The sequence below is a fragment of the Falco rusticolus genome, chromosome 9 (assembly GCF_015220075.1).
Source record: "Falco rusticolus isolate bFalRus1 chromosome 9, bFalRus1.pri, whole genome shotgun sequence".
Lineage (NCBI taxonomy): Eukaryota > Metazoa > Chordata > Aves > Falconiformes > Falconidae > Falco > Falco rusticolus.
Genome location: NC_051195.1, coordinates 17682849 through 17707079, shown reverse-complemented (window position 1 = coordinate 17707079; position 24231 = coordinate 17682849). Strand labels below are relative to the sequence as shown.

At 37.9% G+C, this 24231-nt stretch overlaps 1 long non-coding RNA gene across 1 annotated transcript; it reads right to left on the bottom strand.

Moving 5' to 3' along the window:
• Positions 1-7634: 7634 nt before the first annotated feature.
• On the bottom strand, positions 7635-20851 carry LOC119153360. The gene is made up of 3 exons (XR_005106120.1): positions 20765-20851; positions 20354-20451; positions 7635-7757 (listed from the first exon to the last, which is right to left on the bottom strand). It is a non-coding gene; the product is annotated as an uncharacterized LOC119153360 (long non-coding RNA).
• Positions 20852-24231: the final 3380 nt, after the last annotated feature.

Below are 24231 nucleotides of genomic sequence, written 5' to 3'. Positions count from 1 at the left end.
GGGGCTCCAGGCACTAATCAGGAGACAGGAAATTTGGAGGGAATACAGCAGGCTCAAAGTAGTCCTTCATTCAGCATCCCACTACTGTGCAGGCTTTCACAGTTTCCACACAGTCAAAACTACTTACGAATGCAATAAATACTTCCCAGTTGAAGTCTTACGTGTGCCAAGCAGCTTTGTACCTGTGATGGTATTGCTTCCCTGTGCCCAGAAGGATTTGCCCTGTAGCTAGCCAGTTCACTATTCACCTTCCTTTTTTTAAAAGGATGTTTCAAATTACAGCAGAATACCAAATTTTTATGTTTCCACATTTATTCTGGCATAATTTGCACTACTTTCTTTTGCATTTTACTGAAATGAATAAAATTATGGAAAACTAAGAAAACCCAGCCAGCCAGATCCAGCCGTACTTTTCTCTAATTGAGGTCCAGAGTGATCAAGGATGCAGAGCTAGAGCCTCAGGCTGCAAGGGTAAAGGACTGGTATCCAAGTGTAAACTCCTCCACTCTCAGAAATGGAAGTAAAATTATCCAAAGACTTTGATATTTGGCCAAAAGATTTTATGCATATAATGACTGGATGAGGTCCTTGGGACTTAACCTAAAGTTCTTTTGCGATAGGAAATTTTGTAACCCCATTATTGTAGTTCCCATCAAGATTCTTAACTCACCTTGTCCATTATTGCTCTGACATCTCCCCTGCCCCAATCTGCCTGCCACGCTATTTTGAAGAACATATTGCTGTCCTGGATAGATTAATCATTCTTGCTCAACTTTATCATTTGGCTGTTTTCCACCTACTGCTCATTAGCTATCTTTCAGTTTTGATTTGCTTGCATTAGTGCTATATACCTCTACGAATATACATTAGGTAGCAACTGCACTGCAGCATGTTGGCATATGTTATCCTCTCCATTTGCTGTCACCTCCTTTGACACGAATAGCATTGATTAGCACAGGCCAATATATCAAATCATAAACCATTTTTCGTGGTTAAGAAAAAAATTATTTGGTAAGGTACCATACAACAAAAATAATATGATCATCTTTACTTCTGGATTTACTTGCTTATTCTAAAATTGTCTATGATACCTGAACTGCAAAACACACTCACACTCTAGTAATAAAATATACAGCATATCTATAAAGAAAATTCTATCAAATAATAAGCACGTATTAGAATCAAATTAAAAATACAGAGATCAATTTGCATTTACCAACTTTTAACATTTGAAAATTTCAGCACAAGTAAAACCAGTTCCTCTCCCTTGTTAGAAAGACTTATATATGCATTATTTTCTGAAAGTCCACATTTTTACAATTAAATTCCCAGCATAAACTGGACAGCTGGTATAATGTTCATAAAGCACAAAGTAGCTTCTGCTGTAGGGCTTCAAGTCATTGTCTTTTCGTGATCAGTGCAATCCAGTAGGAAAGGTTGTTGTCAAACACACACAATCACATTACAGCTAGATGCTGATGGATTGATATGCATCACATATAACACTTCCTTAATTTTTACTACCTCCATAAAATGTTGCAGACTCCTGTGTTCATCTCAGAAGCACTACCCAAAATGATTTATAACACATCCTCCTGCATGGAAGGAGAAAGCCATTTTTATGTTTTCATTCATTAGGAAAGGTGGAAATTGTATCCAGTTTTCACCACTAATAAAATAGTGGTTCACTTGACTTCCAGGTCAGTACCTGTATACCAGTATTTGCTTCTGAATTCAAGCTGTCTCAAAAAAAAATTATTTTCTACAACCCTGCTAATTCCAGGCTGGAATTAACCTCTGGATAGGTTAAACACTCACAAACAAGTGGTCACTAACATTTAAGTAGATGCATACTACCTTCTTTGAACTAAATTTTGGCAGCACTACGTAGGTCTCTCTTCATTAGCAACCTATAGAATAAATACATTGTCCTTGCAGCTACACCAAAGCTGACAGACACTGCAGACGTACCATAGTTTTGAGGTAACTAGAGCATGCACCCTCAATTGTATGTACATACACTTGCATGTACACACATGCACGTTTTTTTCACTATTAGAGCTCCCTTTTTGCCGTGATGATCCTTGATCCTAATCACTTTCACAGGCTTTAGCTACTTTATAGCATTCACCAATGAGAAATTTCTACAGATCTAATACACACTGGGATGCCAAATGACAATACAAAAATTTATGACGTCTAAAAGGCTCTACCCCTTTCCCTCTATTCAGGCCTGGGACAGCTCTCTGCAGCTGATCAATAGCTTTTTCTCTGGTTGCCAGCAGCATGACCATAGTGACCTAGAGTTCCCAGGCTTCTTTTTGAGAATGACAGAACTGTTTTGTCTTCTGCAAACGCTAAGGATGCAAGCCAGCTATGGCAATCCTCAAACAGAAAACTACTCTGGTATTATAATCAACAATAAAAAAAATTACCTTAATTTCCTTCCATTCTGTTAAAATGATACCAGGGTCTGTTTTGCAAAGTTTCAACTCCTCCCGCTTATTAGAATATTGATAGACATGTAACTTGGATCATTAGAGCTGTTTGTAAAAAGACATGAACCAGAAGAAAAGGAATCACTGAATAATTTTCTCCATCTCCAAGTACAGAAAATGTATAGCCTGTTCTCAAACAGCGTTCGTAAGGACCCTGCTGATCTTTCTGAGCTTACAGGGCAATTTCACATAATTCATGAATTGGAGTAATATCACATGACTTTAGGCCATAAACCACAAAAGTAACCTCTGTTAAAAAAAAAAATTAATACCTCAGTATTTGTGTGTATATATACTGTGTTATCAAAGGGGTCTCAAATTTACCATTAGTAAGCCAGTTATTGCAATGAGTCAGTATTCCACCCCACAAGAACAACAGAAATTTTCACACACTAAGCACTCCTGCTATTTCTGCAAAACTAATTTTGAGCCAGCTCAGCAACCTATACCACTTTGATCACAAAGGATATACTGCATTATTATTCTAGCAGTGTAAATTATAACATATTAGAAACTTGTTGGACACTGGTCATGACACATGGTTTTTCTATTTAGACTAGGCATGCCCCCTCAGATCTGCTAGAAAGAGGATACAGGTAACAGAATTGGTTATGCTGCTGAAGTACCTCATATGCACTGTAAAAAATTTCAGCTGATCACTTCCACTTTCTTGTCTTGAACAAAAGAAAAAACCTCCTGGTGATATCATTCAGAAGCTCAAACAGCACGTAACATGAATCAGATTACCTTTAAACATTAAATAACCTTATCTATGCTTAACATAAATAAAGCGCTCTGCTTGCTAGTGACTGACAAAGAATAGAGGTGCTGTTTTTAATAAAAACAAACAAACCAAAAACCAACAAGAATGCAAGAATGAACATTATAGAAAGTATTAACTTTCTCTACTGTCCTTTGGAATAAACCTGAAAGCAAAAATGAAGACAAGCCTGTTGGCAAATAATTTTAGGCTACACTGACAGAATAAAAATATTTGCAGGTCTTTATTTAGATTCTCATACCCAGGAAACTGTCGCTTCAATAGTAGTGATTCTGATCAACTGCCCTGACCTTTTGGGTCATGGGCCATCATCTGACATGGGAGAAAGATCAGAAGGTGATCTTTCTATTTACTAGTAAAGTAGTATTTCTTTGCATGTAACTGGCAAGTGTTAGGAATATCACTGCAAAGGACAGAAACCAGGTCCGCCATGGTACTAAGGGATGCTATATAAACACAAAGAAAGAAAAAGAAAATTCTTCCTTACTTCAGGCACTTAAAATCCTAAAGACTTCAAACACTGATCAAGTTTTAATCCCTAACTGACTGTAGCATAGCTAAAGCAACAGGCCCTTCTACCAGAGATACCACATATATATGAGCTTTTCTGCAGTATAGCTAGCAGAGGGTTGTAAATTCCCAGCTAGCATAAGCTAAGCCAGCAAAGGTAGCAGTCAGCACAGCTGCATCTAAACTAGGGGTCTGCTGATGGCATGCAGTTTGTTCACAATTCCTCAGTGATGTTACTGTGGGAACTTTTGCAGTGGGAGTTTGTTATATTTGATCCAAGTTTCAGAAAGACAGAAGTAGGGACAAAGGAAAGAAACTGAGGAGAACGCTAAGAAACCACATCAGCACATTGTGTCCCATTTACTGGCCTACTGGAGAATCCCAGTAGAGATGAGGGTACTTCTCATAGGCAGTAACCAAACAAGATTAGCATCACATCACTGATTTATGATATAGTTCATGTCTTAAATATTTAATTAACTATTGAACATTTTTTTACATTAAAAAAACAACAAACACCAACACCAAACAGGGGCTTTACCCAACCACATTGATAAAAGACAAACTTCTGCTAGTCAAAACATTTGGAAATACTGCTGAATTGCAACTTCAAATATACATCTTGGTACAGCTCTAAATTCACTGATATATTCACTAAATAACAAAAAAGTATACACTTGGCACAACAGCCCACTGTCCTACCATCAAGAAACAAGAACTGGTGGCTTGCTACCAGAGAGAAAAAATAGCACAGAAATAGCAACAGTGACACAGATCTGCTTACCCCAAAAACAGAGCCAGAAAACTGAATGGAGAAATTTGTGTATTGTTAATATGCTCCTGCTTCCATGACACCACAAAGCCTGTTCAGGCTGTAGCACAGGCTCCAAGTTTTCCAATTTTGGGGGTATTTTCCCAATTTTGTAGTATAATGGTAGCTGGGAAAAATGACTCAGTTGTGGATATACCTTGCCTGAAGGATAGCAATATTACTGGAATCACCATTTGTCTCAGGGAAATCAAATGGTACTGGGAGGAACGTGCTGAGCCACAGAACATGTTTAGCATATGAGAAGTTGTAGTCAATGTTAATTTCTTTTTTATTTTCCTGTTATTAATGCTGGCAAAGAACAGCACTCAGCCTCTCTTCCTCTCCAGTGTATTTCTGTTTCAATATACATATCAATATTAATTTCCCCTGCAGGATTACTGTCATACCTAATGAGCAAACACATGCTATGTGACATGGCTTTTTATGCCCTTGATTTTTACGTTATCTCTAATTAATTCAGATCACTAATAATGTATTTTTAAAGTGGTCACAATTAAAAAGTCATGTGCTGTAAGACTGCACAAAGTTAATATAATGCACAAATCCATATACCAAGTATCTGTTCCTGTTCCCTGTCAAAAAACAGCTGTCCAATTTTTTCTTTCAAATTTTAATTTAGAAAACCCCTCAAAAACTAAACAATGAAGCTTCACAAGACACAATTACAGTGTTAGGAAAGAATGCAAACACAGCCTAACTATTTAACTCTAAACAGAGCATTAATTTATGGTGATAAGTTGGTTCTGCAGACATGCATCCTGACAATGTCATCTTCTCTGAAACATCTATGTTTTAAACCAGTCAAGCATACTGACAGTACTTGGTAATAACATATTCATACAAAAGCCCTCTAAATTATAATCCACAATATTTTTAAACCAAAGATGAATCACAGCCTCAAATTAATTTCCAATATTTCTTTCCTTCTCATAATTTCAATTTCAAATTAAATCTTAACCGAGTTGCTCATCAATTCTGTAAGGCATCACAACAGTCAACATTTTTAAGGAAGCTACTAAAGCACCAAAGAGCATAGTGCCTTTCAAAACAAATACATAAACCAATTCTGGATTCACTGGTCATGTCTGTATTTGCAAATAATGTGGCCTGGCAGGAGAAGACTTACAAAATGAAACAGTGGGGCATAGAACTTCATATCCACGTTTCATCCATTTGACAGCATTTTTATTTCAGTTTAGCCCTTCTCTCATCCCATGGTCTGAACGTTTATTTGAGGTTGAAGCTTATCAGGTACACTTCTGAAATGTGTCCTGAAGTTCAGTCTAATGCAAAAGGAACTCTGTTTGTGTCTCTATGATCACTTCATGATGTGAACCAAAGCACAGTAAGTGGTGATGATCAAATTGGCTTCAAAAGCATGCTCCCGATTCAAAGCAAAGCACAAAAGGAGATGCATCCACTGAAGTCAATGGGAGCTTCATCATTCCTTTCAGCGAGATAAAACTTAACTTGATCCCTCCCTCCTTTTTTTTTTTTTTTTCCTCTGATCTTTCAGTTTAGGTTCAGTATGACATGAAAGGTAAAAAAAGAATTGACAAATAAAGTGGGAGAGAAGTGTGTTAAAAGGAAGTTTTGCCAGTATGGTTTTTAGATTGTATTAATTTACTCTTTTTTCTCATTTACATAATCAAGCACTTAGAACCAAAGCAATAGGATAAAGATGGTGCTATTTCCATGCCTGTGCTCAGAAGTTCACTTTAGGGTCATACTACTGTGCCCAAGCTGGTTGCTTCTGAAGGCAATGACATTCTCCTGAGGCTGAATAGTCTCCTCACATTCAGGTAGTTGTACTATAGAGCTTTAAAGAACATGCCTGTGATGGCAAAGGTAACATATGTGAATCTGTCAGCTCTTTAGGAACTTTTGTCCCAAGTACTTTACTTAAAAATGCCTCCCCTCACTCTTGCTGATATAGAGGTGAAAGAAATGTGAGTGCAGGTAAGGTATCAGCATACTACAGTGCCATGAATAATCACAAAAATCTAGTTATTGTACAAGGAGCTGTTTAAAAACCTCATACCTAGAAATAAGAAAGCTTTTTTATTTTGTATTATGCCTCTCCATAATCTCCTTTATCAATCATATATATTTTATTTTCTTTCAAACTGTGAAAGCTATTCATACTGTGATTTATCATTTACATAGAAATGATTAGGTGATTATGCATGCTTATTGTCTACCGCAGAGATAACACATGAAATCTGAACATATATTATAAAGATGGTGTGTATGACATTAAACTAAGACACTTAATAAGCACTTAATACAGCCATAAAGCAAGGGGCAAAATGCTGAGCAGACTATAAATACAAACCCAATCTTTTAGCATAGTAGCTCCTTAGACATCTTTTCTATGAATTAGATACCATCCCCCTCATATTCTTTACTGAAGTCACCAGAACTGCTACCACTTCTTCCAAAGTGGAAGATGAATCCAGCACATCTATCCTTTCAGAAAGCATATCCAGTACAAATTGAACTCCCAGCCACTGGCAGGTTTGGGAAGAAAATTTAAAGGGAACTGCCTTCTTTTTTTTCCCAGTCTTTAATAAAAGTGTCATGGCTTTATAATGTTACAGTCCGCATAGCTTTGCTGTCAGTCTTGCTCCCTATGATACTGCACCTGCAGCCATGGAAATTAACAAGATCTTGTTTTGATTAAATAACAGATTTGTTTTTTTAAAAAAAGAGGAACAGTGTAATCATGCCTAACAAAGCCTTCCAAAAGAGTAAACGTTATAGGGAAACAGTGACTTAGGAAGTATACATCAAACACTTCCTATTTGATGGAGTAAGTAAATGAAGTCTGCAAAATCACAAGCTTAGTAGCTTGTCTTCAGCTCTTCTCCAAGACACTGAGATCTGAGCCAGACTGCTTGCCCACTGAGTTCAGCAACCTCCCCAAAGCTGCCCTAAGCAAAATGTTTGTCAAGAGTTTGCTGGCTGACCCACCTTCTCAGAATCACTTACCTGTATAAAGTTCTCTGTGTACTCAGTATTTACATCACTGAGAAAGGACAAGGCATCAAGCACAACAGAATCCTTGGTATGCAAACTGCTAAACATGGTATAGATGTCACTTGATCACCTCTCTTCCCACACAGAGAGGGTGGGCCTGAAAGCAGAGGGTAAAAGAAGTGGTGTTTACAACTACAATCCAAAGACCAGAGGGGTCATATGCACTGCAGGGTATCTCTCTGCAATCTTAAACACAGGAATCCTTGGACCCTCAGCTCTGAAGTTCTCACTTTCCTTCCATATGACAGAGAAGAAACAAACCTTTAATTCTGGACTCTCCTCTCTGTTCTTGTTCAATAACCAAGGACCATTTTTTTTCTTTCTTTGTCATTTGCCCATGCTGTTCCTACCTACTGCAGTAAGGCTTTTTTTCCTCTAGATATTTTCTCTTTTGGAAGCTTCTCTCACCTGTACCTGTATCATACAACTACTCTACCTGCTGCCCACACTGTCTCTCAAAGCATCTGTTTCTAACTGGCTGCCTGGTCACAGCTGGAGGAGATAATTAGTTCCCATATTAAGCTTCTTCAGCTGCTGCTGAGTGGAAAGCATGCACCTGCAAGAATTATGGGTTGATCCTGTGCAAAGTGCATGGAAGGTCTGTGACCTACCTACTCAAATTCTGCTAAGATATTCTGCAATTTCTTATCAATGCAAAATCAGACTGGATTTTGGCCTAACCCCTGTGGCAGGATGGAATTAGAATGCATTTACTTTTTTCAGTCCTTGTACACATCACACTCTATATAGCTGTAGGTGTACCTGGGTGTCCAGAACCTTGCCTGCAACAATAGGTGCATACCTGTTTCTCTGATGCACCTGAAACAGCCTTCTCATAATGATAAACAAACCCCCAATTGTATAAAGCATCTCTTCTCTGGTTCTCATTTAGTAAATATGTGCACATATCCCAAGGCTTTCCTGAGCAAAAATTAAAACAGCTAAATACCTGTGGCAGACAATTGTGCTCTATAGTAAGTATTTCAGCAAATTTGCACCATTTAACCACAGCATTACCGAGGGAACTTATCTTAAGAAAACAACTCTAGGAATGCTTAAAAGTCTGTTTACAGTTTAAGGCAGACTTTTAGGACTGCTCAGAAGTTGCATTCTATTTCCTTAAAATTTGTAATATGAACTTGCATTCTTCTAGTGCCTGACATAGAAAAGTTTCATTGAGGCTACTTAGTTGTAAGAATGCAAATCATGTATTGCAATATTTTTTTGCAGATATCTTCCTATTCACAATTATGATAAACATCTTAAATTTATTCTAATATATGCATGTATTTTATTACAGATGGTTCCTTTTGAAAAAGTCATTGCGACAACATAGCCAGTTTCAGGTTTTCTAAAAGTATCAGAATTCTGTAGTACTCATCCAGCTGAGACTGATCACTGAGAATAGGCTAATGATGATTACAAGAACATTTGAACAACCCTAATCCATATATACTACACACCTGCTTTCGGTCAGCATGTGTTTCTGCCAGCCTCCCCTACAGCTGCTGTGGCAGCTGGGATTTTTTGCGTGTTCAAGAAGTGGGGGATGAGTTAGCATCATTTTTAAGACTATTAAGGACTCCAACATCTCAAGACTTTGTAAGACACTCAAGTTTTCAAGAGCATTCTGGAAGGAGAGAGTTAAACAGGCACAAGGTATTCCATTTCTTTGCCATTTCCAGCAATGACGATTTAGAAATGATCACAGGACCTAGCACTAGCAGAACATATCCATGCTACCAGAACTGCCTGAGCAGTCTAAGGGCTCCCTGAAGAAGATACGATGCATGGCAATACCACACAACACTGACATTTTTAATCTAAGTGTAACATTCATGGGACAGATGGATGAAGTATAAGACATCTTGAGTCACGGCTGCCTCTGATTTATGTGATCAGGTAATGCATTATACTGTAAGCACAAATGAGGACTTCCCTTCTGTTTTGTTGAATAGGTTGTAGAGCACAATTCCAAACAGTCTTGAAGCCAGAGTACACAAAACCAGTCTGCCTAATGTCAAGCGAGAGATACACACATCACGTAAAGCCGCATATGTGTTCCTACTCAGTTTTGTTGGAAATGACAGTGGACAACATGAGAATCTTATTTGCAAGTATTAAAGCTGTACAGATTTGTAAAATTGCAAGAGATCATCAATAAACAGACCCTCCAAAAAGCAAGAAAGAAAAAGCAATAGGCAATAGATTTCTGTTTTAAGACAAAAAATATCGTTCTGCAAAAGTGCCCTTCAAAGCAAAAAAAGGGAAAAAATGGTAGTGCCTATGAACTTCTAGCACATGAAAAATTTCTGCTGAAAGTTCAATGCTTCTAAAATATGTTGTAATCAAAAATGAGATGAGATTATGATTCTTCTAATATTGCACTAAAAAAATACAGGAAGTATAGCAGAGAATACAACCAGCCTAATCAGTATTACTTCTTAAGTATTCCAAGCGCAGTTCCATTAAGTAAACCTTGAACAGGATTGCTAAAGCAGTAAAACACTGTTCGTACTGGAGCTATTGACGCAATAAGCCGTTTTATCTCCCAGTCTTGAAGTGTTTTTTTCTGTTTGAGAATATATTCTTATTGCCATAAAACCACACTTCAGGACATATAAGCCAAACTATAGCAATCACTACTTATCGCTAGTTATCCCATTGTCTATTCCTCAAGAGAATAGACAAAGGTTTAGAAACCCTTGAGTTTTGAAAACCATTGAAAAAGTCTTTTCCTTACCTATACCCTTACCTTCTGATACCGGGCAACAGTGGAAGAGCATTACCTAAACATGACCGGTGAGTGAACAGCAATGAAAGAATTTTTATACCCTGGGTCATTAAAAGCACATGGTGCGAAAACTGGCAACCAGATCAAGTACTAGACATACAAATGGAACCTTATTATGCAACCCTTATATTCTCCAATTAAAAAACGCCTCAACCCCCCCCAAAAAACATTTCCGCGTGATGGTTAAAAAATGAGTAAGTTTCCACAAAAGACACTTTCTCCTCATATTTACAATTCAAAATACCCTAAATGATTGTATAACCTAACAGCTCATAAAAGTGACCCAATCCTATTTGTTTTATAACAATTGCTTACATCCCCTGAAACAGGGAAGCCTTTACAGAAGTTTTTCAATATTATATTCAGCTGATAAGACAGCCAGCTTTTAAGGTGGGGGAAAACAAGAGAGATACCTGAAGCCCTTAACCGTATACAAAAATAGAAAGGTATCATTCAAATTAAAGCACAAAAGTCCAATTTCTCCTCAGGAGTACCATGTAACGCAATCTATGTAAAGCACAATTTTTCTTAATTTAGAATTACAATATAAAGCATCTTCTAAGTTAAAATTATAAGGATTTTGATGAAAGGTTCTATTATTTAGCGGACTATGTAACTCTAGCACTACTACGCAATACCGAAGGATGAGAAACAATTTTATGCAAGACAATTTTAAGCATAACAATCATTGAAAATGTTATTAAAATTTTAAATGGCTGTCATGAATAGCGTCCTTGTAGAAATACAAAGTTAAATATTTTTCTATATATTGATTCAGTCCATTTCCATTTATTTCCATTACCTCCACATGTTTTACAAATATCTCTCCCCCACATGAAGCAGAGGTACTAAGGAGCAGGACCGCTCCCTTTAACAACTGCACTACTTCAGACATCACCTTGTCCTTCTGAAACACTTTCTAAACGCTGTTTGTGCATTGAGCTACACCAAGCGGTTAGCCCCGATTTGAAAATGATAACTGTGATAAAACATATAAACAGTAAGGTATGTTACCCTGTCTGGAATATCAGTGGTGTTCTCTCTCAGGTGTTTTCTGAAAGGTTAGAACAAGAAGGAAAATGGAAGGATCGCTACCCTTAAAGGAGACTTACTTCTTCCTTCAGCCACTGTCTCCCGAGAGGAGGGGGGCTCTCGTTCGATTTAGGAAAACCCAAAGATAACAGAGAAAACGTCTCTCCTCCTCACTTTTCACCTCACCGGGAGGCGCTGCCATTTCCTCAGGGCTCCGGCGCACCTCAGAGCGTCGCCGTGCGCTGTGGGGAGGGCGCGCGCCACAGCCGTTAACGGCCGCTCCACAGAGCCGCGAGGGCAGGCGCGCGCGCGCCGGGGCTGCGCTCGGCTCCCGCCAGGTGCGGCAGGGTCCCGCCGCGCGCCCTGCGGGCGGTGCGTCTGGCAGCAGCACGGGCGGGCGGGGGCGCGCAACGCGGCCGCTGCCAGCGCTTGTCCCCTCCTTTGCAGGGGCTGAGGCTGGACCATGGTAACAAGCCAGCAGAGAAACACCTTTGTTCAGGTGTTTTTAATACGTGCACAGGGATGATACAACCACCTTCAGCTGTTGGCTCATGTTTCACACGGCATCTACCATGTTCTTTCCTACACGTAGACTGCAAGAACGTAACTAAAATGTAGCCTAAAATTAATATGCAGTTAAGCCATTCTTTTAAGGCCACTGTATGGGTTAAATACCTTAACTGACCTTCCAGGTTCATAATACCTGGAGCTTGCAAGACCTAGAATTCACATACAGATCTACCTGCAGTTCTTTATGTTCTTTAAGAGTTGGTATAAAACCAGCCGCCTATTCGAACACCACCTGTAACAGCTAACCTTTCTCAAATTTTAACCTGTCTTGTTTGAAAGCTTCGCCTAAAAATCCCAAAGAGTTTGTGAATTAAATAGCTTGTGATCTCTTTAGCGTATCTCACACTTTCTGTAGTTCCCAAACCCCCAGGCTCCTACCAGAGCTACAGGGTATTATATGTAGCTATACATAACGTACAGGATGCATGGTCAGTCTAGCTGTACAGCTCACGACAAGGGCTCTGATGCACCTTAGGAGAAACAAGCAGAAAAATTCCAGCATCTATTTTATTGTCTAGAGAATCTAGTTACAATGAGGTGGTAAACTAAGATAATGTTTGATGAAATACTGGATGATATAATCATAAACAAAATGTGGAATTTTGTTTGCTGATAATTTTTGAGAACAAGTATCTGTAGAACAAGAAAAAGACTGGAAAAGATTACTAAAATCTAATTCTTCCAGCTGGAAAAAAAAAAAAAAAAAGAAAATCCCTGAATGCACAGGATAGTGATGTCAAAGAATGGAAGAACTAAAGTACCCTGCCAACCTAGATATGCAGAGAGATTCTGGCCTCACTGAAACTTAATGGTCAAGCACCTGCTGACTTGCACCAGGACAGTTTTCCCTGTGAAGTACCGGCAGCTCTCTCATCCTGTTTGCCATTAGGAATGCTAATTTATAGTGAGGAACACCACTCACGCATTTTTACATGGTGGGGCATTAGTTGGGTGAGTACCTCTGGAAATGTATCTGTAAGTGTCTGTGGTGATGATGTATGGGTGCCCCATGTGCTTATTTCACCTTACCCGGTAGCTAGGTAGCCACTGATTGCATCGTCCCTGTGCCTGAATCCCTCTCCCTGCAGCTCATTCATCTCATTCACACTCTGCTCAACATGGAGCACAGCTAATTACAGCACAACTGGAATCATAACGAAGACTGTAATGCTATTTATAGACTCTTTATGACATTATCACATCCAATTTCCTTCCAATATTTCATGGCCATGAAGCACATAGTAACACTAAAAGAGAACAGGCCAGATCCCTACAATTATTTAGAAAGGATTTAAGGGCTACTAAGGTTCTTCTGATCAAAAGGAGAAATCTTTAACTGCCTCTTCTGTCTCCCCTCAAATTCAAATGAGCAGCCTCATGACTTTAGGATGCCTAAGTTCAAACATTGTCGTTTTACTTTAAAGGCTTTACACATGCATTAAAAGGTCCCCGGACAGTTCTGTTCCCACACCCATGCTGAGAAGTTTTGACATCTTGAGAGCTGAGCCGTCCACCACTGATTTTATGGATGACTAACAGAAGTTAGAGGGTTTATACGTTAGCAGTCCCTGTAGTGAGAAACTGACACCACCACCCACCTACACCCTTCTTTTCTTTCTCTAATGAGCTGAGAGGAATCCTGCACCTTCTCAGGATTATATCTTTTAACAACCTTTTACCCCAGCCAAACACAACTGAAATAACCAGATACTTTCTTTGGCTCCAGCAAAGTGTGTAGAGACAACTACTTATTTCAGCCCAATTTCCATCTTAATGGTTCGGGCTTCCCCCAGCAGGTGGCTTGATCCGCTGTCCCACAGAGAACACAGAAAGGAAATGCAAATCTGTTTTCAGCCTTGCTAAATGATTTACTACTTACAAAGCGATACAAAAGGGAGTTCAATAATCACCAGTTCTTCATCATTTGCACTGCTCTACTCTGTAAAAAGTGTGGAGAAGGGCATTTTGTTTGCATGTCATCTTTATGTCATCTTTATGTCAGAAGATTCACAGCCATACCTCTTTTTGTGGGCTGAACTGCACTTAGCAGGGAGGGCTAACCCCCCCGCCCTGAGCCTCGACTGCTTCCCTTTTGGCTAGGGCCAAGCAGCCCATGTCGAGCGCACTTGCTCTGTGCAGGTTTCTGTGCAGTTCACGAGTCGTTCTAGATCGTACCCCTCTTCACAGGGAATCAAAATGAGTGGTACAGAACCTGCATTTTATATTAGAAGGAACAGGAACCCAAAATTTAGACACCACAGTACCCTGGTTTCGTTTTAGGATGCAGTTCCATTTTCCTTTTCCTTTCATTTCTGATGAAGTATTGTCTTGTGGAATGTACTGTCTATACAACTAAAAGGGAGAATGTTTCATGTCTTTTCCTTGTCAATTGAGACTGTTACGTAATGGTAACTTTAACACTTTCTATATTAGTTAATTAAGCCTAATCTCCTATCCGCCATATCTTTCTATGCAAAACTCTTGCACTAAAGTACGCAAATATAATTTTCAGAGGCTTTGTCATTTCAGGAAAAAAACCCTACGTACTCTGTACTCCACACATCACAAAATTTCCTTTCTAACAACAGGTACAAAAAACACGGAAAAAATCCTTAAGAGCAGAAAGTAATGCAAGCACAAATTAAGGTTACTTTGGAAGACTCAGACTAAATGATTTTGTGTATGTTCAACTCCTGGCCTCTGAACAATCATTTAGAGTGCTGTTTAGAACAAACTCAAGTACATTAACAGAATAATACAATTTTATACCTGTAAGAAAGATCAATCCAAAAGACAAGTAAATCTTATTTCAATTACAATTTCTTGTTTCTATTACAGGACCATTGTGAGGTAATTAAAAAAAATAATCCACCTGTCTTAAAATTTTATATCAAAATAAACCGATAGATATTATTAAAAATTCATAAAATAACCAACTGCTCAGGATCACTTTGGAATGCTGTTAAAAATGCCAAGTACTGGTCTTTTTCTCTCATTTGAGAAACAACCTCTGCTGTTCACAAAAGTTAGGTGTTTGTGGGGTTTACAGGGAGATGGAAAAGGATATAATTTCCAGGTATCCTCTACAGAACAAAAAATATTTTTGTAATACTAAGTAAACAACCAAGTCATATGTTAATAATGTGCTTAAGTGCCAAAACCTGTTTGCCAGTGTGCAATCTCCTCAGTAGAACTGAGCAACGACAGCTTCCTGAATTCTTGGGATACTTTCTAAAGGATTTGAGAACGAATATTGTATTGTGTTCAGTGATTCATCATCTCTCATTACATGAAAAGAATCACAAGACTGCATTACAATTTATAATATGCAAAGTTTTTGTGATTTAAATTTTCAACACACTGAAAAGAAAACCTTGAAAGCCAGCGGTTCTGCAAAATCCCCAAATACAGGGAGTCTGTTCCACTGCTGTGCAAAGTAGCCTGCTCATCCTTCAGTACCAGCCCCAGGAACATCACCCCAGCACAGAGAACAGAAATGAGAGAGGCAGGCTTTTTAGCCTAGCTCTGGCTGCAGTGTTCATATGCTGTTCTGGTTAACAATGTGAGAAAGCAGATCCAGAACCTGCAACATGCTGAAACTTTTACACAAGTATAACTTGCACAAATAAAATGTAGAAAATCCTTCATATCCATGGATTACTTTATTAGTAATTTCTTAATCATCCTTTACTACTGCTTTATAGTTCGGAATCTCTCCTAGAGATCTAAGCCTGATTTTTACACCCTTGAAATGTAATGACACCAATGTCAAGAAAGAGCTCCAGACAGGGTTAGATCCTCAGCTGGAATAAACTAACATGTCTTCAAACTGTAACAAAATTATATATTTACATCTGTTGAGATGCTACTGTAGAACTCTTCTCTCACCCTTTTCCAGTATTTTACTTTTTAAAAATACTAAATGTTCCTTTTTTGAAAACGTATACAGACTAACTCTGCATGGTGCCTACCTTGCCACCAAGCTAGCAGTTTAATGCCTTTTCCTCTGCAGCCAAAACCCATATCTCATTAATATTTTCACAACTGACCCTTGCTGTTTCATCCAGGCTAGCTGACAGCAGAAATACCAACTTAACTGAACAGTTGGGTAAGCTGGCAGTAGAGGGTGTGAGATTCAGGTCTTGCAAGAAACAATGAGGTGACAGGGCTCTGGAATACAGGGGGAAGATGGGATGGTATGAAAGTTCTGGCAAGAACTCTGTAAGAACCTTCATCCCATTATTTTTTTTTTTTCTTTTCTGCTTTGGACTTTACTTAAAGGAATTTAAATGTTCACTGTGACCATGAAGTAAGTGTGCTGACCACCAGGCTGAAAAACCTATTGCTGTGCCCCAGTCCCAATGCAAGTAACTCTCCCTCTCTCTCTCTCCCCTCAAAAGTCTACTGTATTTCAGTTAACTTCCCATTATTTATACCTCCTCAAATCACTTTCTGCAATTTCTCCTGTCAGCTTAATGCTGATGTTTTTAAAATATCTGTAGGCATTGCATTGTCCCCCCATATAACAGACCTCCTACCCAAAATATCTCCATTTAGATGGGTCATTTCTCCAAAATATGAATGTGTTTGTCAAGCCCCATCACTTTTGGCTACATGCTGAAGTGCTGGTGCTCAGGAACAGTTCCCTCTGAAATCTAACAGGAGCTTTTCTGGTGTAAGAAATTCTTAACCAGGTCGTTTGTGAATTAAAATGGCCAGCAGTACACTTTTTTAATTCCCACTTATTATAATTGCTTGTTCCTGCTAGCCCAGCTGACATCAATATGGTAACAACTAATTTAATTTGTATAGAAGTTAAAACTGCCTTTCATTCATATGTAATAAAAATAAAGGCAGTGTAAAAAAGAGTCCTCCGGACAGATCACATTTCTTTCCATAAAAATGTTCCGCATCTGAATCCTGACCACCAGCTACACGATCATGTAATGAAAGCCCCATATCACAGACTCAGTTAGCCTTGCTTAATAGTCACATCCTTACTGCTGCCTTTGCAACAGACCCAAGTTTTGCCTAATGCACAAAGAAAATGGTTTCTTAATACAAATCTACAGGTTAAAACTGCCACAGAACCACACTCTTCAAGTAGGTGACACTGCCTCCAGAGGTCCTTCAGGGACATTATGCAACAAGGAGGTACAAAGCAGGAAATGAAAGTTCCTTTCCAGATAAAGAAGGTCCCTGAAGCTCTCAGGAGCGTAATGGCCCTGACAAACATTTTTGTGAACAAACACTTTCACTAATGTCATAAAGGCCTTTGCCAAACTTAAGAAGAAAAAGCCACGGATGTGTCTGTATTATCTAAGGATTTATCTTCAAAGAGCTGAACGGCTGATGATAATCTCAGCAGAACATCAAACAGCAACTCCTGAGGTTGCTGCAGTCAGTGGAAATGTAATTAGCAGCCTCCAAACACCATATACTTCAGTTATATAGAAATTTCTTTACTACATTACTTGGTATGGAAAATGTTCCAGTTCTGAGAGGGAATAAGTTTACTACCATTTAATTTCCAGTTGGTGGCAGCTTGCTTTCAAGCTACCAACCAGAAGCCCTATTGAGGCATGTGCATCAATAAATGGTAATATTTCTATTTCAAATAATATGCATTAGATGTTCCACTTGTCTTAGGTCAACACCTAGCACTTTGTCTTTAAAACTGAAACAACATTCTTGGAGCTATTTAAAGCACACATTTTGGGGACAAATGCACAAACAGTACCTCGGAAGACAGTAAGGTAAGAGAATGGATTGCTGATGTGAGACTAATAAGTCAAATTCACGTTTATTTCACAGCCTTTTCATTTCTGCCCCAAAGGAAAAGAATGTATTCTGATACAGAGCTATGAACATGTGGTTTTAATAAACTTAAACCTCTCAGAACTGTTGGGATGGAGCTTTACATTTCAAAGCATTCTGAGGCATTGTCAGAGAGAAGGTGATGAGGAGGTTTGACTGAGGGCAGCTTGTGAATCAAAACTGCACTGTGACCCTGTCCAGCAAAGAAAATTACAGTTTAACTTGCTTTTTAGAATATTTAAATGTACACCAACTGTATGACAATGGAACATGTTCCTTTTCCACTCTACTACTGAGCAGTCCTAAACCTCTGGGATGTATCTGCTAAAAGATATTAGGCATTTGCATCTGAAGATGGTATTTGAACAGGAAATGGATGTCTATGTCCCTTAAGGCACTTTCACAATTCTCAGTTGTAAAAAGTAATGTCTTTAACCATTTCTGTCTTTCCCCAGTTTCAAACATCTGTGGCCAAGGACTGCGATTTCAGCAGGTGATAGAAGTTTATAGGATAGATACCACAAAGATGGTATCTAACCGAAATGAAAGTCTACCAGTTATCCTAACTCCTCCTTAACAAATTAATTACCCTTTAAAATGGAGAATAGTTAGAAAGAAAACCCATTCAGTAATATTATTTTTAATTTCCCTGTAGTCAGACAGTTATAAACAGTTATAAACCACTGTCAGGAACTGAGTTCAATGGAGTTTGGCAGAGTTATGTGAGTAAAGAGTGGATTTTGATTTTGAAAAGAAAAAGCCCATGTTTCATTAACATTTTTTCCATATATCTTGATTCTTGTTCATTACTGAGCCTTTCCCCGCCCCAAATTAATCTCTAAACTTGTAGTATTATTGAGGAATCAGCTCAGTAAAAATTTCCTTGGAACTGCACAGAAATTCCCCATCACCTGTTGTGTAAATCTTTGCCTGTATATCTGTATGTGAAACTAAAAAAATTACATATAATTTCATTTTACTTCTTAAGTGCCTTTGTAGTTTTCAGTCACAAAAAACCAGAGGTTATTTATTCTATCCCCTTGCCAGCTGACATTCTGACACATCTGTGTCTAATGCGTTCTTAAATATCTCCAATACTAGAGATTGTACAGCTTTTCCAGGCAACCTATTATCATGCTTTCTGCTACAAACAGTTTCTAATAAATAACTTGAAATGTTTTGAGGATTTTTTCCTGAAATTAAAGCTCATTGCTTCTTATCCAGTTAATTATAGAAAAATAAAATAGATTAAATTATTTGAAATTACGTTACAGGTTATTTATCCCAGATAAACAACCCACTTCTCTGATGCATTACTCTCTTTGCAATGACATCCTGCCCTGTGACTGTCAATGTCAAACACCTTTTTATTACATCGCAGAATTTAACATGATAATGTACAGCTTCAGATTTGAAAATTCTGCCTAAACACCCACCTTTTTGCACTGTATAAGGACACATGTATTTAAGTAAAATAGCATTAGACTGAAGCCAAAAATGTTATTAGTGAATTAAACCATATGTAAGAATTGAAAGTGTAGCTAAAGAAGATAGACATTCTTTCAAAATAACTGTGCTATAATATAATGATGTCCCTTCAAGTAAATGAAATACTAGTAATTATACCTATAAAGCTTCATCTTCTGTAAATGCTTATAGCTCAGGGGTTTTTCTGCTAGGAAGACTTCTTTTGTTATTATTTTAAACACAAAAAATTTTTTCTTTTAACCTGGATTTATGACATACAGTGACTGACACACTAGCTACATTTAGATGTGGCCAGATGGGAGCCAGGATTATGAGTCAACACTAGTGAGTTTGCTTCCTAACACTGTGCATGGCAGCGTGTCCCAGCTTTGCCATAGTGCTGTGGCTCTTTCCCACTGTCTGCCGGTGATACATCATATGTACCTCCCAGCATGTGACAGACCATAACTGTGTCACACACTGGAAATGAAGACATACCTGAGGACTGCAGTAGTGTAGTACATTTAATCAGGGCAAGGGTTATTGAAAGAACTGAACATCACAAGAAATTCTGTAACATCACAGAAAAAAGTTTTAAATCAATGCTATTGTATAATTAGTATTAATTTTAGCATAAAAATACTAAACACATTAAATTACATATATTATCAAATGTGACAAATATGCAAAAAGAGTATTTCATCAAACTGAATTCCAGCCCTTATGAAAGCACTGTAAGCAAGGCAAGTAACAGCATCCTTTAATGCCAAAATTCTTCAATTTTCATATTATTTAGAGTCCTTTTATATCTATTCAACATTTCTCAAAAATGTAAGGATTTTGCATAAAGCCTTCCTAAGTCATAAATCTCTCCCAGACTGACTTTTTAAAAACTCAAGTAAAATTACTCAGGCATTTATAACATAGCTGAGGAGAATAATGGTTTGCTCCACCCCTACACCCCAAAGATTGAAAAAATGCTGACTTTATATGAAATGCCTTATTATTCTTACCTTGTTGAACAAAGACTTGAAAGAAGCTTGTCCTTGCTGTCACAGCCATCCAGCCATCTTTTTTCCATCTCCTTGAATAGGACAGCATCAATATATCTCTGCGAGTACAGAACAAAGTGTAAATACACAGACTGGACAAAAAGCTCAGAAGACTATCTGAAGGCTACAGTTTAAAAGACAGAAGAGTAGAAGTGACATTAAAAATCCTTAGCAGGGCTGGCTTGCATACTCCTCATGAGGAAAAAGGCACTAGTATGAGGAGTGTGCCAAAAAGGACTCATTGTGAGGCAGGATGGAAAGATGGTGCAGAAGGAATCTAAAGCTTGAAGGACACAGGCAGAGCACTCTAGTACAAATACCCTTCACAGCTTGTAATTTAACCCAACTTTCACCCTCTGTGGCAGCAACTACCTGTGAAACCTAAGATGAAAGTGTCCTCAGTCCTCTTGGAAATGGTACAGAGTAATCCCCAACAGCAACATCTCAGCAATGCAGACAGCACAGGTCTGTAAGGGAGAGTCAAAGGTTCCCACTGTGTGCAGTGCTGGGACCCTGAAGCTCTGAAAGTTTGATTCTGGTGGTGTTATTTTTTCATTTTGAAAAGTTATAAGAAACCCATTAAATATGTTAAAAACAGTTATTAAACTTGCAACATAAAACTCTAAACCAGTAGGAACTGCTAAGACCAAGGTTGCCTTTAAAATTTGTATCTTACCTATCACAATCACTTAGTCAAGATAACACACTTAGTGAGCATTGCATATCATTACATATTGCATATACATTACACCTCTGCAATACGTTCTGCCATAAAACATGGCTAACAGCACTGATCTCCCTGAGCAACGAATGAGGCACATGCCCTGTGGACAAATAATGTAGATTATGAGGTTGAGTGCAGTATTAGACTGCAAATGGAGAAGGGGCTAAATTAGGTGTTACTGTAATTATGGAAGTTTCTAGCCTTTGAGTATTTGATTTGCAGTCTAACAATGGTTTTCTCTATTTGTTTGTAAAGTAGTAAGCAAACACTAAGCAAGTGTTTTCTTCAGCCATGTTTACCAGTCTTACTAATCAGTTATGAATAATTGCAGAAATGTTTCTGTTAGTATCACTTTAAAAAAAATGGGTAAGTCATAGCAAAGCTGTTTCAACCTCTTGCTAAGATGCACATTATACAGCACACTTTGGCCTCAGTTTTTGTTGTGCAGACTATCTGGTAAATATTTGTTAACAGCTGATACTTTGTAGCATTCTGAATCTGTTTACAAACAATTGACTTGCAGGGAAAAGGACAACCTTTGGAGATTCACTTGCAAAGACTATTTTGGGATGATCTAGCCAGTACAGCCATAGCTGTAACAGTCATTTAAGAAGTCCCATGAATGGACACACTTAACAGAAGCAGCTTATGAAGCAAAGAAAGGTAACTGGGAAGAAAGAGGGCAAGTTAGCAAAGCCCAATGTGTTCCAGGAGCCTTTTTCATGGCTATCAGTTCTAATATTAGTGATCAAACAGCTGCCGCAGAAAGCTGATTTCACCAATGTTTACTTCAATGGGATATTGTTTTAGCTATATTTCACACCAAAATGTTTTACATTCATTTCTGTGAAGATTCTAATAAACTGATTTAAAGGACTCTGTTCTGTATTCATGTCACAAGCTTATCTCTTTTGATTCTGCAAATACTAATTTATGAAACATGTACGTATAGCAGTATTACTGAAATCACGTTTAGAACTGCTAGACAGTATGAATAACTGTTCTGAATTATTTGCTTGGGCTTTACAGATCAGCTTTTATTCACTCCAATCAATTGTCCAGTCAATGTGATCCATGTCCACTGTGCAGAAAGGGCAAAGTATGAAGTGGTTTGATGGCAATACTTTTTATTGCTGCTATATTTGAACTTTGCGGGAGGCTCAGCAGGAAGCGTTGCAGAAGTATTCTGCAGTCAAAACACATTCCTCTAAATACTAGTAATCCTTTAAACCATACATGCCCAATTTTCCAAAGCCAAGAAATCACTTAATCCCCTCCTCTATACTAGTTTAGCACATGCTGTCTGACACCGTCCTGTTGTTTGCAAAAATGAATATGAATGAATATGAGGACCAGCTATATCCATTACAACTTTTGGGTTGTAAAGATTTATACACAAGCAGCACCAGTGAGAAATTCTATTATTCCACAAAGTTGAAAGTAAAATAAATCACAGGCTTCAACATCAGGAAACAAACATAATATAACTCTAGAAGTGGTTGTGTTATAGGAATAAAATCTTGGAATTATATTATAATCCACGAAAGATTTGTTCTACGCTGATTCACAGGAAACTGCTATACAATGTAATGATGCTCCATTATAAAAGATTCACATCAAGCCAGCAAGTGTCTGCTCAGTCTTGGTTTTAGCATCACCAAAAATAAAGGCTTTGAAATCAGATCTTTGAGGATTTTAGTTCAACAAAACTAGTAAGATTTTTAGTATTAGTCCTTGTCTGTACAGTCAATAGCTTTTTATTTTATTTTATTTTAAGAAATGAAACCCTAAATCTAAACCATTCCAATAAATACTTGTCCAACATTTGCACATACACAAATGGCCATTAATTTGGAGAGTAAGTGGTGACTATTCTTAAAGAATTGCAATATCACAGTGGTCTGCCAAAACCGTCATTCGTTACCTGATGTCCATAAACCAGGGACTACTGAGAAACTGACACCCAGGTACTTACAGCGTACAGGAATATTTGAAACACAAAGGAAAGAAAATAGAACTAAATACAACTTAAGCCTTGCAAGTGTAAGAAAAATTCCAAAGAATGTCGAAGTTCCCACTAAGAAAATCAGAAACTACATCATCAAGAAAATGCTGAAAATCATCTCTGTGAAAAAGGAGAAAAAATGGAAACGTATTATATTATTATATGGGGAAGGAAAGCAGCAGTAAAAAAACCATGACAAGGTACTGTGACAAACATCTGATGGTGAAAGTAGATCCTCCTCCCCCCCCCCCCATCCCGCATTGTAACTTTTGTAATAATACGTTACATTACATGCTTACTATGTTACTGATTGCATGATGTTCGCATCAGCAGAAGCAGTATAATTTCATTACAGGACTGCTGCAAACTAGCCTGTGCCATTTGCCTTTGTCAACTCCATCACTGGTTTTCAGTGGATTAATGGGTTTCTATTCTTATATGCTTAGTAAATGCAGTAAAGACGTGTTTAGAAAAGATTTGAGTAGTATTTTAGAGCAATAGGCATTGTTTTTTAAGACCAGTGACTTACGTCCATTTTATATTTGAATATTTGAATTATCTTATAGTCGCTCTTCTCTTATAAGTTATTATTAATATTGTTATCTTTTATTGCCATTATTTCTCTGAGCTATATGAGCTCTGGATGTCTCAGGGCCTTGTTATATAAGGCAGCAGAAGCTTATAGTAGAAAAGCAGTCTTTACTACACATATTGTAGCAAATCAGCTGCTACGGAATATCCCATATAATACAACATACTGAGTTCAGCTGCTTTGAAAAAAAAAACAACAAACACCACACAAAAAAAACCCCACCATACAACAAAACCTCCCAAAACCCAAAACCACCCCAAACCCAAAAATAACTGGAGTTCAAAAATTAGGAAAAGTAACAAAGTTAACAGTGGATAAAAGCATTTCAAAGAAAAAGAAATGACATATAGGGAGCTTCGTTAGCTGTGCTACAAATTACAGACACAAGTTTCTCTGCTTAAGAGTGGATGACATGAAAAGCAATAAATAATTTATATCTGACAGCAAAGGTATTTCTAATCTTATTAGCAACAGAAATATTATTTTGGTGATCATAACTTATTTACAAGTACAGCAGT